This window comes from Mustela putorius, unplaced genomic scaffold (genome assembly GCF_011764305.1).
Source record: "Mustela putorius furo isolate JIRA1106 unplaced genomic scaffold, ASM1176430v1.1 tig00000461_pilon_pilon_pilon, whole genome shotgun sequence".
Classification (NCBI taxonomy): domain Eukaryota; kingdom Metazoa; phylum Chordata; class Mammalia; order Carnivora; family Mustelidae; genus Mustela; species Mustela putorius.
Window position 1 is genome coordinate 3,851,981 of NW_025421390.1, and position 18,086 is coordinate 3,870,066.

Consider the following 18,086-nt stretch of genomic DNA (forward strand, 5'->3'; position numbering starts at 1 on the left):
AGGGTGGAAGAGAATCTGGTCCGACTGAAGGAAAGGGCTTTGGGTGAAGGCAGTGGGCAATACAGGGTCTCTCTGAGGCAGGAGGGGCTGTGTCTCCCTCCCATCACCTCCACAAACCTAACGGCGGGGCCTCGTGGTCTGCAGGACCCAGAGACAGACGTGTGATGCCAGGGGAAGCACAGCATGGCCGGCAGACAGGCTTCCAGAAGAGATCCCTTATTGGCTGTTCAGGGATCGGTCGAAGCCACCACTCTAATCAGTGTGAACATCCTCACCATGGCAAACACTGACGTGAGCACACAGACACACACAGGGATGGCACATGCATTTAATTAGCCTCGCGAAAACAGTGTTCCTTGCAGGGGAGGACACCGGCAGCTTCCAGGTCTCCCGCCAAAGCGCCTGTGTCTGTGCCCGTAGCCCCATGGATGGACGGACACGAGCTGGCCGCTCCTCTCATCTTCCCCAGACTCACCCGGTGCCGCTGGTGTAGTGGTATCATGCAAGATTCCCCAGACTCACCCGTCCGAGCTGAACCAGGCTGCAGAGATGGCCTTCCAGGAAGGCCCCCTCATTTTATCCTCTCACTTTGTTGCTTCGTGGTAAAATACACGTAAACGTGGACTCTGCCGTTTTCACCTTCGGCAAGTGTACAATTCAGTCGGCTGCTGAGCGGCCGTCCCCACCATTCCCCTCAAGGACCGCACCTGCCCAACAACAAGCCCGTTCCCACCAAACAACTCATCCAGCCGTCCGCCTCCATGAGTTCGCTCACTGCAGGTCCCTGCAGGCAGAACTGTCCTATGCGTCTGGTTTCTGTGGCTGAGCACGTGTCTTTGAGCTCCATCCACGTGGCGGCAAGGCCTAGACCTTCCGTCTTCAGGCTGAACCGCATTCCGGGCTTTTCCGACACCACACTGCTTTCCATCCATCTGCGGATGGACCTTCGAGTTGTTTCCAGTTTTGCTACTGTGAACAGTGCTGCTGTGAACATTGGTTTGCATTATACAGTTTCTTAATCTTAATGCTTTGTAACACAAATAACCTGTGCTGTTGTAGAAAAATCAGAAAACACAGATAAACGAAACACAAATCCGCAGAATCCTTGACCTCCACCCCGAGAGTCGGCTTCTCAATCATTCGCCCTTCACCCTCCCAGACGCTCTCTGTGTCACGCCCGCGGGCACCTTCTCCTTCTGGACACCCACGTGGCTGGACTTGCATCGGCAAACCAGATGGACGACACTGTACATCCAGTTTATATCCCCTGAAGCTGAGTCTATCCTGTGTCCATGACTCCCTCCCTGGACAGACAACAGACACACGCAGACACATGGTTGGACACTCAGATTATTTTCAATATTTTGTTATTTAGAAGCATTGCTGTGTAGCCTCCCGGTAGCCCAGTCTTTGTGTACAGTCTTTATCCTCCACGAGAAATCCTTAGGCAGCATATCGGAGGACTTTCCCACTCGGAGAACTGGGGCCCTCAGAGGCCGAGCATTTCCGTGCACTTGCATGGGCGTGTATGGCCCTTCGCCGGGTGGCTCTTAGCCATCCTGGAAAGGGTGCGATGTGTATTTTCAGAGCCCCTTTCTGGTCTCCTGGAAACCAAAAGCCTGCATTCCTTCCTGATCAGAGCCCCGCCTGCGTCGACTCTCCAGGGCTAAGCCTCCCCAGGGTCACCCATGCCCCCCCAACCCTGGCACCAGCCTCCACTGTGTGTCAAGGTTCATGGGATCGGCTGGTCTTCCCGGCTAATGGGGGCTGACACACTCTGCTGACAGAGCGTTGGCTAATGACGCAGATGGCGGACACAAACAAACACATACAAGCCCCGTGTCTGAAGCCTGAATTCCAAGGTGAGCTGCAGGTGCCGTGCAGCTTGTGCTCTGCAATTAATTGTTAACAGCAAAGGAAGGACAGATGGAGGAAATCCAAGATTTTGCCCCTCCCTAGCCCTGTCCCCCCGCCCCAACCCTCCTCCCAAGTTTGGTGGAAGTGAGCCTTCCTGAGGAAGAGAACCCCGAGGGAAGAGAAACAGGGAACCCGCTTGGTCTCTTCCAAGCACCATATTCACAAGCTATGAGCTGGGATGTGCAGGGCTTACTGGGCTCGGCCGCCATCATCTAGAGCAGCTTGATGAATTAGGGCACTGGTGTATGGAAGGCACATCTCTAATGCACTGTGATGCTCCAGCTTGGAAAATTTATGGAGATAAAATGGTGAATGTGGAAAGAAATGGGGGAATCAATCTGCATGCGGGAGAAGCTGGGGAGGGAGGACCAGCTCTCAGGACGGGCCCTACACCCACAAGCTCCCGTAGAGGCCTTTGTAGCCCGGATCCACGGCTGCCTGGCATCTCTGGGCTGGGAAGGCATGGTTCTACATGAGCTCCATCTCGTGGTAGGAGTCTGCCTCAGCATGTATGGCTCCTGAAATCCACCTGTTGGCTGAACTTGTCCTCAGGCCACAAGGCAGACCTTCCAGGACGAGGCGGTCTAGAGATACAGGAGCAAACAGGGAGCTACCCACCTGCTTCCAGCCAGATCCCGTCCATGCTCCTGTGAGGACAGGCCACCCTGCAGCTGTAGGAACGAGGGGCAGTGACCTGGGCTCCTGTTATCCTGTCCTGTTGGCCAGCCAGAGACCAGGACAGGGGCTGCAGCCCCCCAGCACTCATCTTTAGCCCCTGCCAGAGCCCCCACCCTGGTCAGGCACACCAGCCTTCCCCCAACCAGGAAAGCATGATGGGGAATGGAGGCAGGGTCCTGCTGGGAGAGGGGCCCCAGCCACCTGCCCCGGAAGCTCCTCCTTCTCCGTCTCCAAGCCCATGCGGGGCTCTGAGAACTCAGGTTTCACTCCCGACTCCCTGGGCCTGCAGGGAGAAGCCAGCTTGTAGGACTTCTGTCTTGTGGGTTTGCAGGTTATTCTGGCCCACAGAGCTCTGGAACAGAGCGTCTGGGTGATCTTCGCCTTAATGGGCCCTGGAGATGCCCTCGGGGACCTCAGGAGCCTGACATGTCTTCTCGCAAGATATGTGTTGGGGCCATGGGTCCCTGCTGCCCAGCACCCCAGAACAAAATGCCAAGTCCCGGCTGGCCCAAGAGGACCCACCCACCTCCCTAGTAGGACATGTGCCCAGGCAACTCACCCCAGACTTCCACGTGGCTCATGCCCCCTGTCCCGAGCCCAGGGCCTCCCTGACTGCTGCGTTTCCCACAGCCCCCCTGCTTTCCTGGTCTTTGAGCCTCCTCCTCCCAGAGTCCCTGGGGCAAGCTAGCTCTTTACCTGCTTTCGGAGAGCAAGCCCCGGGAGGGCAGGAGCTCTCCTGCTTTATCTTTAACTCCAGGCTTGAATTTGGAACCTGACACAGAAGAACGTCTCCCCACTTACGTGCCATGAATACGCGAGCGAGGAAACGAGCTGAGGAGTGATGTAAAAACATGATTCAACAGATGAAGGGCTTGTCCAAGGGCACTTCTCCTGGCCCGAGAGGACGGCATTGGGCCTCCAGGGGTCGTGGATTAGGAGGGTCCTACCCTCCTGCCCGGGGGCTGCCAGCCCCACACGGTGGCAGGGAGGGCCCAGGCTCTATGCAAGCGTCTGCAGACATTGAGGATTGTGGAAGACACGGACGCTGCTCTTGCTGCCTTTCCCTCGGGCCACTCGGCAGCATGGCCTCCCCAGACCCATCTCCCTTCGCTGACCACAAAGTGCACAGAAGCTTCTCTAAGCTCCACGGGCGCGGAGGCAAGGCCACATCCTAGGCAGAGTCCTCGGAAGGCCCATGTCCTCAGGAAGAGCAGGACACACACCATCTGGGCTCCAGGAGCCACAGCGCCGACGGCTGACATGGCACGGAGGCCCTCTGTCCTTTTCAGAGGCACATGGTCAGTCCAGGGCTGTGAGGCCCTGTCGGGTCTGCTGTCGGGCTTAGCTCGCCCTGTGTGGTCACTCGCAGCCCCTGGGTCCCCGTCCTGCAGAGGCTCCCAGCTGTGGTAGTGGGCAGGCTGCCCTAACCACGTACAGACTCAGCAGAGACGCGGTCTCCGGCCGGAGACGGGACACCAAATACAGTGGCTGCAGAGGGCTCCCTCTCAGGCCAGGGGCACCCTGTGTCATGCTCTCCCGGCTTCCAGCGGTTTACGGCGTCCCTGGTACTCCCTGGGGCACAGACACCGTGCCCTGACTGCTGGCTGCAGCTGCGCACGCCGTTCCCTACGGAGCATCAGCGTCCAGAGTCCTCCTCGCAGGGACACCAGCCCAGCCCCGCACCCGCCCAGCTCCGCCACCATCCCTTTCTGGCATAACAGGTTCTGTCTGCAGCAGCCCTACTTCCAAGTAAGGTCCAATTCGGACCTGCTGGGGGTCAGCACTGAGTCATAAGCCCATGAACATCGTGGGGACTCACTCAGGTCGTAACCAGCTCTCTGCACGATGGAGTCTGAGTCCTGCCGCAGCCCCAAGGGTCTTTCCTCACCTGGTCCAACCCATGTCCCGCAGTTGCTCCCCTATGTCTCCCCCATGTCAATCTGCATGGAGCTGGGGCTTCTGAGATTGAGGAGACAGGAGTCTCGCCTGTGTCATCCCAAGCCATGCCCCGGCACCCCTGTGCAGCGGCCATCCTGTCCATCCCACTGATGAGGGCATGGGGTCACACCTATGGTGCAAAGGGAACTCAGGGACTGCCTCCAGCAGGGATGGTCCAGAAAACAGGGGAGTGCCGAGAGGTAGTGAGCAGAGAGTGAGAGCAGGACGAGGTGTGGGTGTTGGGCCGCGATGCCCATGTGGAGGGACATCTCATCAGAGGGGGAAGCCTGAGGGAGGGGGCATCCAGGCGGACTTTGCAGGCCAAGGACCCACAGAAGGACTGCGGAGGTTGGGGGGGGTACTGAGGGACCCCTGTCACAGGGCTGTACCCGTGGCAGGCTGGAGCTGCCTTCTGAAGGCACATGTGATTAACCCCCTCTGTGCAGGGACTGCTACTCCCAGGCCTGTCCTTGGCTCCATCCCCAGCAGCGTGGCCTTCGTGGGAGCAGGAACCTCATTCAGTAGGAACGGATGGCAAGTCCCAGAATCAGGTGCTGCTAGGGACCCAGGGAGCGGGGGGAGGGGACGGGGGGTCCTGCAGATGGGATGGGGTGTCCTCCGTGGCCTCAGGGTGGGGGAGGCCATGAGCAGGGCTCTATCTCGCCATACCACTCATCAGCTCTGCTCTCTGTGTCTACCACAGACTGCATGCAAGATTTTACCCCAGGAAAAGGTCTCGCTGCTAAGGGAAGTATAAGGACCACTGAAACGGCCCTTTCCCTTTACAGGCTAGGAAATGGCCTCCAAGAACATAACAGCTTCCTCTCAGGGCCGCAGAGAAAGGAGAAGCAGACGAGCCTGCACCGCGGGTCCAACTCCCTGCCCAGGGCTATCTTGTTACCCAACGTTTATGACAGCAAGGGGGACACGGCCACCCTACAGGCTCTGTGGGGAAGAAGCCAGGCTGACTCAAGATGGCGGTGGCTCAAGGGGAAGGGGACAGGAATGCCCAGGCTCCGTCCCCAAGCGCCATCTCCTTTCCCAGCCAACATCTGCAGGGGACACTTGGCCAGCTCATTTTCCCTCTCATAACCTCTTTAAAGACATCAATAACTTAATTCTGCCCTGGAGGGCCTGGCAGTGGGGCTCCGGAAGCCCATGCACTGGGCATTTTGCCCTTGTACATCTGGAAGCCTGTGCACTGGGCAGTTTGTCCCCGTGGCTCCTGGACCCATGCACTGGGCAGTTTGTCCCCCTGGGGGCCTCCACCTCAGCCGCACACCAGACCCACTGGCATCTGTGAGAGCCCTGTGGGCCCAGCAGAGTCTGACACAGAAGGGCCAGAAGGACAGACACCATGTGATTACCTGCAGACAGGGTACCCCGGGGTACCCGGGGTACTCTGTCTCACAGAGACAGAAAGTGGGAAGGTACACACCAGGCGCTAGGGAAAGCAGTCACAGACTGGGAGCTAGCGTGGCAGCGTTACCACCAGGGAGGCTGAGAAGGTTCTGGAGATGTTGGTGGCTTCCCTGCACGCAGGGAGAACATGTGCAATGCCACCCAGCGTGCAGCTCGCGATGGTTCTGCTGCAGAATTACATCCAGCACACAAGGGGGCCTGCATCCCCCTGCAGGCTTTCCCTGCCAGCCTCACTGCATGCCCTAGAGAACCCCATCCTTCGGGCAAGTCCGGTGTGCTGCCGGTCCCTTGGGTAACTGTCTTCACTCTGGGTTGGGGAGAACCTTCCGTTTCCATCAGCTAGTGGAGAGAGCGCCCACCCTCAGGGGCCTGGGAAGGAACTGAGAGGTGCAATCCAGGCAACCCAAGCCGGGGCTCTGGAGGGCTTTCACAGGACTGCGGGCAGGGACTCCCTTCTCCATGACACCACAAGGCCCCTCGGAGTACCTGCCTGAATGTGGCTTCGGCCCCGGGAGTGGGCTCCAGGCCATGCATGGGTCAGTGGGCTGCAGCCCCTCTCCTTCTGGCCCAGGTGTGGGGGGCCCACAGCTTCAAGCGGGATGGCAGGTTCGGCTGGGAGGCCTCTGGGTGGGTGGAGGCTGTTGGTGGGCACTGCTTCTGTCCTGCTGACCTTGCAACTTTCTGTCCAAGGGCCCTGTTGAGCGGCTGGGTTTGAAAGAGGCGGGGGACAGGGAGCACCCTCAGGGACAGGAAGGGGTCTGGAATGTCAAGCATCCAGGAGTAAGAGAATATTAGCAGTTTGAGTAAAGATTGGCGAAGGCCAATCCAGCCCTCGGACTGTCTCCATATGACCAACAAGCCAACAGTGGTCTTTAAATAGTTGTAACACAAAGAATATGCAGCAGATGAACATGGCCCCATCACCTAAAGGGTTTACTTTGTGGCCCTCGAAGAGTCAGCATGCCAGGCCCAGCCGAGTGCTGTAGATCATGAAATACCCACAGTCACATAAGAAGGAGGAAGACCCTTTGGGGCTGACTTTGTCTCCAGGTGGGGACAGCTATACCTTAGCAGATGCCTGGTTTCTCTCTCACCTGATGCCACCTGCTTCCTCTTCTGTGGTCCATGGGTGTGGTCCATGGGCGTGGTCCTTGGACATCTTCCAGGAAGATGCTGGAAGCCATGTTCCCTTGCCTGAAATGAACAGAGCTGATGTCCCATGGTGGGGTGATGGGGGGTGATGGCCAGATTTACATCTGCTTGGCTGCGCCACGGTGCCAAGACCCCCCAGTCAAGCACATCAGAGTGACTCTGGGATGGTGTACTTTACATGAGATTAACATGGAAATCAGTAAACTTGCCCTCCATGCACTGGGTGTATCTAGTACATCAGTCAAAGGCCCTAAGAAATAAAAGACTGACACCCTGAGGAAGAGGGGATGATAACAGCCAACCATCATGTCCCCGGGTCCCCAACTTGCTGGTGCCTGTGGGTGTTAGAGCCAGCAGACTCTGCCATGATCAGTCAGTGTCTTACAATAAATACCTCTAACCTCTACCCCCCACACACACATACACAAGAACCCGACTCCAAGGGGCCTGGCCCATAAACGGATCTTTGCTCTCTGGCTAGAAGCAAGGTCTAGTGTGGCCTGTTCCTGTGATGCTCGTGGGTCTGGGTCAATGAGGAGTCCCAGACGTCTGCAAGTCTCTCCTCCCTCTGTTTCTCCAAGACTGGCCATGGAGCTGAGGGCACAGGACACAGGCGCCTGGCAAGTGCAGCAGCCTCTCTTGGGTCTCCTTGCACTTCTGAGTGCATCTACAAGGCTTTGGAAAACTGCTCAGGGCAGAGCTCTCACTTAAGGGTCCCAAGGCAGCAGGCAGGTCCCTAGCCTCTGTCACCATCCTTCCTCCCACTCAGGAGGCAGTACAGGGACGGAAAGACTGCAGGGCTGCAGCTGTCGTCACATGGGCTCCCAGAAGCAGGCAGAGGCAGAGTTCATCAGGCAGTAGCTTTATTGGGACCGACATCTTTGCCAGGCAAGCGAGGGAAGTGGGAGGGCGATCCCTAGGGAGGACTCAGTCAAGAGCCAGGTGAGCGAGGAGAAACCAAGTCTGGAGAGGAGCGAGACCTTTGAAGGCGCACCCCACACTCAACACAGTGACCTGCAGCCAGGCACTTCTCAGATGGGGCCGCCTCCCCCCACTGGATCTGCACCTGCTCTGGGCTCCGTGGGCCGACACCGCCGGGCGAGGTCCCTTCCACGGACACAGCCCGACTGTGCAGCCGCTCCCGCTCACAATGAACGTGACACCAACATGTGCCAGGTAGGACCTGTCATGTCTGTAGTGTCGACGCCATGTGATACCTGGGTGTCCATGAGTGTCACGTTTGTGTTCTTCCAGTGTTTTCTGGGAGAATCTGTTTCCTGGGGAGCCCCAGGTAAGGGGCAGGGGGGAGCAGGTCTTACAGTCAAGCTGCCACTGCTATCTTTTGTCCCCCGAAGCTCTCACTCAGCTGCCGGGAGGTTCCAGCAACACTGCCTCACACCCAGGGCCCAGGCCACTCTGTCCACCAGCCCCTCGCCCACCTGCAGATGGTATCGTCTGCTTCTCCTGAGCAGCTCCTGCCTGCAGGCCATCAGCACCTGGGTTGGGAGACAGCCTCTGTCTAGTTGGGCTTCAGCCACATCTGGAATGCTGTCCCCAACACCCAGACCTGGCTGTCCCGTGGCTACCCTAACCCAGCTTTGGCCCCACTCTGGGACTTCTCACTGTGGTTCTGAGCCAGAGGCAGGCCTTGTGATGATCACCCCCATCAAGATCCTCAGACACCCTGGGGATGTGGAGCTGGGAGGGATGTGAAATGAGATGGAAAATCCCCCAAAATAGTGCGACCATCAACCCCCACCTCCCCAGGGAAGCCCCCAGGCTCTACTCCTCCAGGGACCCATTAAGAACCAAGGGCCCAGAGATCTCCAACGCCTGCAGAGGTCCAGAGTCCATACCAGCCAATATTCCCCCAGCTGGGGATGGGGGAATGGATAGCCATGGATGTCACTAGGCTCCATACATCCCTCTTTCTGAGGCTCCATGACCTACCGTCCCTGTGCTCCTATTCCCAGGCAGCCGCCCTGCCACCAAGAGATGTCACAGCTGGTCGGGCCTGTGCCACAGCAAATGGCTTCCGAAGGTCCCTTCCAGCTCTGGAATGAGATGAAATGTGTCCTTTCTAGAGTCACTGTACAAAGTGACTTCCAGTGGGAGCTAGAGAACTCCTCCGCCCCCCAGGAAGCCATTCACCTTCTGCATCTGATGAGATGCTAGGTGAGCAGTTTGGGAGGAGGCCAGAGCCCAGGGGGATCGCTATGGGCTGAGCACCTTGGCCTCACGGCCCCCATAGACCCCTGCCTGGGACCGGGAGGGACCCTCAGAGGTGGCCGTGCAGTCACTGCCTTCAGGCCAGGTGCTCAGGGAGCCCCACTTCTTGCAACCTCACAGCAGCCCAGGGAGAGGCACACTTCACTCACCAAGTCACAGACGAGAGGTTCGAGGCCCAGAGAGGGTGGCCGAGGCCAAGCAAAAGCACATGTTAGGACAAACCGTCCAACTTTAGGCTTAGCGTGCCTGGGGCCAGGCGGTATGTGAACGAGCCGGGGAACACTGACAGCACCTTCCCTGGCAAGCAGCCCTGCACTCCAGCTGGACCTGCCAGGTGGGCAAGTCCTTGAGGCTGTTCCTGGGCTCCCTGGCCTCCTTCTCCTCTGCTCCCCAACTTTCCCTTAGGCGTAGCCTGGCCTGCCGCCCAGTTCGGAGCCCGGCAGAGCTGGTCCTCTCTGGTGTTGGCATGCCATCATTTCTGCCTTTCTATGGGTCCAAGAAGGAGGACCTCAGTTTACCTGAAAGCACCTGGGTACCAAGGCTCTTGGGAGCTACCTACAGGCCAGGGTCTGGAGGCTTTAGCCCACAGTTTGAAGAGTGAGAAAGGCGAGTCCGAGAAGACCTGCTCAGGACAAGCTGGAGCTTTCCAGAGACTTTTCCTTTCCTCTTTTCCTTAAACACTTATGTTCTATAATAACCAGTATCCCTCCTGTTTGCTCTCCTCATTATAAAGCCCTTATTCCTTAAATGTTTGCTTAACATTTTTTTTTGCAAAACAAAGGAGAAAGCTCTACAGGCCTCTGCAAACAGCTGCTTCCCAGAGGCAAGGGAAGAATACACCTAAGGACTTGTTGAGTCCGCAGGCTCTGTGGTCCCGGAGCTCCTGGCTGAGCTCTAGAAGGTTCTCCAGGCAGCCACAGTGGCCCATTGCTACATCTGCCTTGAGAGCTTCCTAATCGTGGAGTGTCTGGGGACCAGGAAGTCCACAGAGGCCAACAGAGAGAAGGTCTTCCTTCCTCCCAGTTCATGGGAGGTGTTTGGAGGCAGGTTGAGGTCATGACGGGGGGCACACATGACAGCATTAGCACCCGAACAAGAAAAAATGCTGGAGACCTTGTGCTCTTTCATACCCAGGCTCGAGATAGTGCAAAGGAGGCCACGAGACCACATAGCAAGATGACCGCTGTCTACCGCCCCACCCGTGGGACGAACCCGCCCAGGAAACAGACCTCAGCCGCCAGAGCTAAGTGTCTGTTGTTTAAGCCCCTGGCTGATGGTGGCCCAGCCAGCTAACGCATGTCCCAGAATGAGAAGTCAGAGCCTAGGTGGTTTTCCACCACACCTCACACCTCTGCCTGGGGGAACACTGGGACCGACCGCCTCGGCCTCTCTCGGTGACCAGTTTCAGTCTCCAGCCTCCAACCCTAGGCACCCTGACACCCCGACTCCTCTTGCCATGCTACCTGAAATCCCTCTGCGGCCCAGCTCTTCCGCTCTGGCCCCGTTGCTGGAGCCCAGAGCCCACTGCCCGTGCGGAGGATGCCGCGCCCTCCTCCCCTTCTCCTACAGGCTCAGAGCACGGATCCCACTGCCGTTCTTCCTGACTCACCCCCCCCCCCGCCAGGGATCCCCACGCCCTCAGGGGATAGCCCAAGCCCCTGCGGGACCTCAGGGCTTTCCATGGGCTGCACCCCTGCCCTCACCTACCCTCATATCCACCCCTGCAGGGGTGAAAACGGTGCATGAGGCAGGACCGCCCAAGAAACAGTCCTGAAGGGGCGTCTCAGGAAACTGCTAGGAAAGGCGTTTAGCCTAAGAGAGAGGAGAGGGACAGAACAGCAGGCCAGCCCTCACCGGGGCCCAGAGAGTGCCACATTGGGCCACATCAGAGGCCATGGTCCCTGTTCTCTATGGGGTTAAGGCTGGGAGCAGCCCGGGCATGGACTCCAGAGCACCATCCTCCTCACACCTTGGAAGGGCTGGTGCTGGGCTCTGATCTATGGAAAGTGGTCCCGTGGTTCACAGTCCAGCCCCTTACAGCCTACAGGGAATCCTGGGGACTTCGGGGGCAGGGGCAGGGGCAGGGAGCAGGTCAGATTACAGTACCTCCGTCAGCTGGCCCGGAATGGGCCTCTGACTCCCCCGTGAACCCCTGGCGGATCTTGACAGCTCCAAAACAGGGGGCAGCAAGGCCTCACACACCTCACCCTCAGTCTCCCCCGGTGGCCGGCAAGCCTCCTCTGGCTCTTCACAGAGCTCAGGAGAGCAGAGGGACTGCCCCATGCCCTTCAGGAAGGGTCAGGTCCCAGGCGAGCCACCAAAAGACCAGACGTGGGACTGCAGCAGACAGACCACCACTCGAGCCAGAGGCCATGAGGGCTTGAGTGTCCCGCTGTCGGGGTGGGACGCGGGGCCAGCCTGAGGGCCATGGGAGGGCCCCAGCATACAGGTGCATGGCAGCTTGCAGGGGCGCCCGGGGCACCCGACCGCGGGAGGCTAGCAAACAGCACGACAGGTGGATGGGAGTAGGTCAGGAGGGCGGGAGAGGGGGCCCTATCTTGTGGGCTAGAGCCAGAACTGGAGAGCCTAGTGCCCCGGGAGACATGAGGTCAGTAAAATACACACAGCTTCGCATCCCGCTTCTGGCACCTGCTTCAAGAGCAGAGGTCTCACCTTCCCCCCGCACCAGATCCTCACCAGAAAGCCCCAGTCAGCACTACCTGTTTGCTTCCTGCTCAGAAAATCTGTAAATGAGTAACAATACTGTCTGAGCAGCTTCTGTAAAACACCGTTATTGTTCAAAAACAGCATGTCTCCAGAAATCAGTAGTAGTAATGATAGTAATGATAATCTGCCTCAGTCACTTATCCATGGGGGTGGCTGCTGGCAAGGTGATTAATGGGAACTGCTTTTCTCAGACCTTTTAATTTAGATGTTAATAAATTCAATAATTTCATCTATTTATTGGACCGGATAAGATCATTTGGGAGTAACTTCTCATTTACCAGAGTGACCAGGGCAAGAAGGCTCATTGATTGTACGCCTTGGACAGGAAACAATGAAATCACACTCTGAACTCAGTGCCCACACGGGCCTCTGAGCAGCCGGAGCCACTGCCCAGCCTGTGCACTGCCGTAGCCCCGAATCAATATTCCGTACAAACCAAACACTCGCATAGTCTGACTTCCCGTCTCAACCCAACTGCATAGACTTCTTCGTTTAATTGACTAAGCCACAGTTTGGACGCAAAGGAGAGAAGAGGCAGAAGCAGAGGGAGTGCACTGCCCACGCCGCCCAGCCCGAGAGGCAGACCCTCCCGTGTGGCCGGGAACATTTCCTCTGGGACAGAGGAGCCTGGAGAGGAGGCCCCAGCCCCAGGTTGGGGTGTTCTTCTGCCATCCAGGGGGCTGGCTCAGCCTCAGGGCCCACAGGGCCACAGAGAGCAGCCATGAGGATGTACGCAGGTCCAGGCCTGGGTGGGGGTCGAAGCCCCAGGGCAGAGGATCCCACTCTGGGTCCTGTACCCCCTGACTCCACTGGGAGGAGAATGGAGACTCCCCTCTTGGTGCCTTCTGGGCTCTGCACCCGCATGTCCTCCCTTGGCTGGTTTTCATGTGAATCCTGTTCCGGTAATAAACCATAATTGTGAATATAAGAGCTTGAGTGAGTTCGGTGAGTCCTTCCGGTGAATCATCAAACCCACAGGCCATTTTGGGAACCTCCGAGCTCGGAACCAGTGTTGGAAGTGGGGGCTCTGTGAGCTGCCTCCTCTAAATTCCCAGTTGGCTACCTTCCATAGGAATCAGGCCCTGGTCAAATGCTCAGAAGGGCTGGAGGACAGAGGGTCAGGAGGCCCATACTAACTCACCAGACTCCAGGCAGTCTGAAAACTCCAGAAACAACAGCTGGCGTTCCCGGCTGCCCAGCAGTCCCCGGGGTCAGGTGAGCGGCCTGCAGACAGAACACACTAGAAGAACCCATGCTGGCCAGAGCGAGTGCACCTGCCGCCACACTGGAGAAGGATGTAGAATTAAACCACACCCAGCACTCTGCAAACAGATGGGTTTACAAACCAGCTTCTGGACCTCCTGATGGGGAGAGAGACAAAGTGGGGTTAACAGTGGCTCCCAGAGCCCCCTGCCCTGGAGATATCTCTGGAAACACAATTCCTAATTGCCCATCACTGATCTGTGATGCCTTCCCTGGGGAGGAGGGGTTTGAGACTCTTGAGACTGCGTTTGGAGAGCCCGCGTCTCCCTCCTCCTGGGAAGGTTGTGTGCACTGTCCACAAACCTCGGTCCATGAGCCTCAGTCCACTCAGCCACAGACACCACCCTGACATCCCATCATACCCGTAACAGCTTGGACACAACCAGTATGTTCAGGGACAAAGGCTCATGGGTCACCCTAGTCTGCGCATTGGGATTAAGAGACATAACCATACAGCCAGACGCACAGGTGGGGCCAGAGGTGGGTGCCTCATTAGGAACCCCATTTCCAAAATCTGAAATTAAGGGAGAAGAGTTAAAGGCTGAGTGCTCATCTGGTCACAACGCACTGTTTCCTTCACTCGACTTTTGAGCAAGATAGCAAAGGAGTAGGAGACCTAAATATTGTTGGGTCCAGCTAGATAGTTATTAAACCATTCGGAACGGCGACAAACTCAAGAAGAAAGAGAAGAAAAGAAGAGCTGCAATTCTAGGAACAGAAAAGCGACTACTATCCAGGAGGTAGGACGTGCAGAGAAGTGAATCCGAGGTGATAAATAGGAAGAGAGACCGTGGGGGAAGGGGCCAGCTCTCAGCAAGTGGTAGAGTAGCAGAGCACAAAATCGGAACTTTTAGAAGTCTGCTCCACTGAGGGACGTGGCTCCAGGGGCTAAGCAGGGGTGGAGCCCTCCTAGGGACAGTGTGGTCTCAGGACCCCCGAGGTGACAGGAAGACCTGGGGTTCCTGAGTATGGCAGAACTGTCAGGGATCAGAGTAGGGAAGCCGGTGGCAGAGATGGAGCTGAGGAGGGGCTCTCAGCTCAGGGTTACCTTAAACCATAATTCAAGGCACAGTCAGGGCAATGCTCTTCAAGCAGGGACCCCACAAGTGGCAGATCCAGGGAGATCCTCCTCCTTCCTCCTCCAGAAGGAGTGGCATGGGAGCGCACAGCAGAAATCTGCGGGGTTTGGAGACTCCAAACAGGGCTGTGTGCCAGAGATAGAAATGCTTGGTCACAGGCCAGGTGAGCTTGGAGTGCAGCCGGAGACCAGGGAGACAGGAGGGACTGACTGCTTTTCTCTGAGGGCACACTGAGGAGGGGACCCCCAGCTCTCAGCTCCTCCAGGACCGGAGATTGGGAGGCTGCCATTTTCATTCCTGTCCTTCAAAGCTGCATGGAAAGCGTTCAGGGAACAAAAGCCCCCAAGAGCAAACCCGAGTAGATTACTTAGCCCAGGCCCTGGCTAGGGCAGTGCAATTCCTTTTGGGGCAAAGACACTTGAGGATCACTACAGCAGACCCCTCCCACAGAAAATCAGCAAGAACATCCAGCCAAAACAAAGTTCACTGATCAATGAACTACAAACTCCAGAGCTAGGGGAAAGCAACACATAGAATTCATGGCTTTTTTCCTCATGATTCTTTAGTCTTTCAAAGTTAAATTTTTTAAATTTTATTTTTTCTTATTCAATTTTTTAATTTTTCCTCTTTCCTATTTTAACCTTTTAAAACTATTTTATCCGTACTTTTAAAAAAATCTTTTTAAATTTTCATTGTTATAGTCATATTCTATCCCTTCATTGCATTTAACCATATTTTTTGTATACATACAGGTTATATACCCAAATCTAATGCATAGCTTTGTTCTAGTCTCCAGCCTGATCATACTCTTTCCTCTTTTTTTTTCCTTTTTCAACCAACTTCTTAGTTTATCAATTCCTTTTTTAGAATCCTTTTTAAATTTTTCATCTTTATACTCATATTCCATCCCTTCATTGTATTTCCCTTATAAATATATAAATTTTTTTCTTTAAAAAATTTGGGGAATCAGTTCCTTCTAACAGACCAAGATACACCCAAAATCAAGTGTGTGGCTCTATTCTAGTCACCAGTGTGTGTGTGTGTGTGTGTGTGTGTGTGTGCGCTGGTACTACCTCTTGTGCTTTTTTTAAAAGGGAAGGTTTTGTTGTTGTTGATCTTGTTGTCTTATCCAGCTAAGAATAGATGAATGACAGAACAAAATACTAAAAGGGTAGCGATGACCCCAGAAAAACATACACTAAGCAAATCAGAAGAGACCAGAAATGGGGGGAGTTTTTCTTCTTCTGTCCAATGCCCACGGTCCCCATCCAGCCTCAGGGACATCACTGCCATGTGGAGAACAGGACGCCCGGCCACAGGGGGCTTGTCCGCAGGAGGGAAGCTACGGGCGCCGGGCGCCGGGCGCGAGGGAGGCCTCCCTGCAGCTGGTCCATGGGTCCCCCTCAGGACTGGCCTGCCTCACTCCTTCACCCCAAGGCGGCAAACAACAAATAGGTTTGTCTTTCGGGGAGATAACATTAGCCTCAATGTTACCATTTTACTAAATAAATCATTTTAAATTAATGACGCTGTACTCTGGAAAGAACTGGCTCTGGTTGACTTTCCCTTTCCCACTGATTCTCTCACTGGCAGACATCATCAGTCCTGCAGATCAAGCATCGTGGGTACACTGGTTGCAGACACGCCAGTGTCCCTGGCCAAGGCAGGTACTGGGAGCCTGAGGGCATCGGAGTGGAGGACACCCCGGCTGGGCAGCTCAGCCTCCATCCCTTTGATGTCTCACAGGATGTGGCTGAGAAGGGCCTCCTCCCTGGGGGCTTCATCCTCTGCCCTTTGGCTCCCTGGGAAATCCATTCATTAACACCTCAACTGCTTTCCTCGGCAACTCAAGAGTCTCAAAGAACCTCCTGAAACCCCCTCAGGGAAGGGGACAGGGGAGCAGACCTCTGGGGCCAGGACCCTGCATGGGGGACCAGACTAGCGAGAACCATCCCAGGAGTGTGGGGCATGGACCACGCACACGAGCAGACAGACACGGGCTCGCGTTCTGCCTTGGCCACTGTGATGGCCTGAACGTCTGTGTCCAAATCTCTATGTGAAAGCCTGAGCCCAGTGCGATGGTCTCAGGAGGGGGCTTCAGTGGGAAGTGACCAGGCCCCACGTGAACGTGCACCTCCTGTGGTGGGATCAGTGCCCTTGCAAAGGGTCCCCAGAGGTCCCTCTCCTTTTTTCTACACCAGGAGGGCACAAGGGGAGGCTGTCTGCCTCCAGGAAGGGTCTTAGCCCAGGACCAGGCCCTCTGCACCGGACCTCGGACTTCCAGCCCCTAGATCTGGGAGAAATCAGTGTCTGTTATTTACAAGCTCATCCACTCCGGCTGGTGCTCAGTGCAGCAGCCGGAGCTGAGACTGCCCTCCCGCCTCTGAACCTCACTGTCCTCAGCAGCGGTGCGTGCAGTGTGAACAGCCAGACGGCGACGGAGCCTTTGCTGCGCGCTGTCTGAACACGTGGGTCAGCTCATTTCATGCTGATCACAACCCTATGAGGTCAGTCCGATAATTATCCCCATTTTCAAGTGAGAACATTTAGGGACAGAAAGGTAAGTGATGACCAGGTGGCCCAAGGTCACAAGCACGTGTGGCAGAGCGGGAAGGATTGATGAAGTGACACATGACACATTTCACAGAAATCGTGGCATTTAGAAAAACTCAGCACAAGGAGCTGTTATTGCTGTTAATTTTGTGCCTTCGTGGGCTGGAGAGGGAAGGCCGAATGGGGTGAGGACGTGAAAACCGTCCCCCGCCCCCGGAAGGGACCCAAGCATGCGTGCTCTGAGACTGGCCCGCCCACGTGGCCCAGGGTGACCACCCACGTAATCTGGGAGCTGCTTCCAGGCACTTTCATTCCCCAAACACAGACCGCTGGGGTCGGAGAGCTGGAAAAAAAGCACCCCCTCACCTGCTCCCTCCAACAAGGAAGCTGAGGCCTGGGGAAGTCACTGACAGGGCAGAGGGGCCTTTCCACCTGAACAGAGCCCTCCCCGCCCCGGGTGGCTCCCACAGGTTCTCCCCTCCCCTTGCTTTATTTCTCTTCGACAACGCACCATCTCACTCACTCGTTTGCTTCCGCTTCTTGTCTGCTTCCCTCAACCAGACGGCAAGCCCACTAAGACTGATATCCATGGCGGTGTTGGCCTCTGGGCCTCCAAGGCGAGGAAGTGCCTGACACTTTGCTGTAGCTTGGAAGTCAGCGTTGACTGAGGGAGTCTCCAGCCTATAGGGTGAGCCCCTCATGAGTCCGTCCCCGGGTCCACACTGGGCTCTGTGGACAAAGCACTGGCAACAGCAGACCCCACCTGGCAGCTATTCCTGTACTTATGAGTGTCCCCAGAGCCTGGCCACCTGCACCGGGATCTCAGCCGCCTGGCATCCGGGTCTGTGGGAATGATCCCCCGTCTGTGGCATCTGCCCCAGTAGTCAGAGCACCTCATCCCCCACAACCCAAGGCCGCCTGGGAGAGCCAGGTCTGCCCCACCAGCCCATTAGCACACTGGCTTGGGGTCTACTTTCTCACCAGCCACAAGGATCCTCATGTCTCATGGGGAAGGAAACCAGCCTGAACAGCAGTTTCCCTATTTGTGGGGCAAGAATCCCCACAGCAAGGATCTGCTATCCACTCAGCAGACGCTGACTTCGTGGGCCACAAGTGCTGAAGAGAGGT